Source organism: Tupaia chinensis, unplaced genomic scaffold, assembly GCF_000334495.1.
Source record: "Tupaia chinensis unplaced genomic scaffold, TupChi_1.0 Scaffold140061_1, whole genome shotgun sequence".
In the NCBI taxonomy this organism is placed as follows: Eukaryota; Metazoa; Chordata; class Mammalia; order Scandentia; family Tupaiidae; genus Tupaia; species Tupaia belangeri.
The window spans coordinates 479,373-480,203 of NW_006199940.1; the positions used below are offsets into that span (position 1 = coordinate 479,373).

The 831-nt window shown below is 49.3% G+C and overlaps 1 pseudogene; it reads right to left on the reverse strand.

Annotated features, from left to right (window-relative positions):
- Positions 1-831, reverse strand: part of LOC102478709 (uncharacterized) — a 21,238-nt pseudogene that overhangs the window by 1,504 nt on the left and 18,903 nt on the right.

Here is an 831-nt window from a genome sequence, read left to right on the forward strand (position 1 = left end):
CGGGGTCCTCCGCTGCGACGCCGCAGACGTCCCACGGTCACCCACTTTGCCCGGGTACGCGGGTCTCCTCGACTCCAGGCCTTCCCCTGCACTGCCCGAGAGCCCACGTGCTGCTTCTCCGAGGCTCCTGCAGAAACCTCGCACACCACACGGGGCAGCTTCTGAAAACCCGTGACGCAAGTCTCAGGGAACAGTGCGCACTGGGAGCCGCCCTGCGGGTTCCAGGCGACCTCGGGAGCTTCTCAGGCCCTGTCCGCTAAGCCTCACAGGCCAGAGCCGGACAGCGCAGCCAGGGCCCGCGTGCCTCCCTGGCCCCCGCTCAGGTGGTGAGCAATGAGAAATGGCCCCCGGGGATGGCCAGCACATTCTCGGGATTTGGGGCATACACACACTCGCTTGGCATGGTTTTCAGTCCACGACTCCAGCTGCAGTAGGCATGTGGGAGTCCAGCCCCTTAACCTCTATGCCACTGCTGGCCCACTTCGGGTATATTTAACATGTCTTACGTATACTAACACATGAACAATATAAGAAAATGAACAACATAAGAAAATTGAGAAGAACATAGGATTGAAAATGAAACCATTGTGAGGGCCAAGATTTCTAGATTTGAGCAGTACAAAAATTAGCAGTTTAACTATAAAACAGTCGTACTTAAGGAAAATTGCCAAAATGAATCTTAGTAGAAGAAAACCTTTTATTTTCTGTGTTTGGAATTTTTTTTTTTTTACCAAATTTTATTATTTGCGTGAAGCGAAAAGTTAATTTCTAAAAAGATTTATTTATTTATTTATTTATTCATTTTAATTTGACCAGAGAGAGAGAGACAGA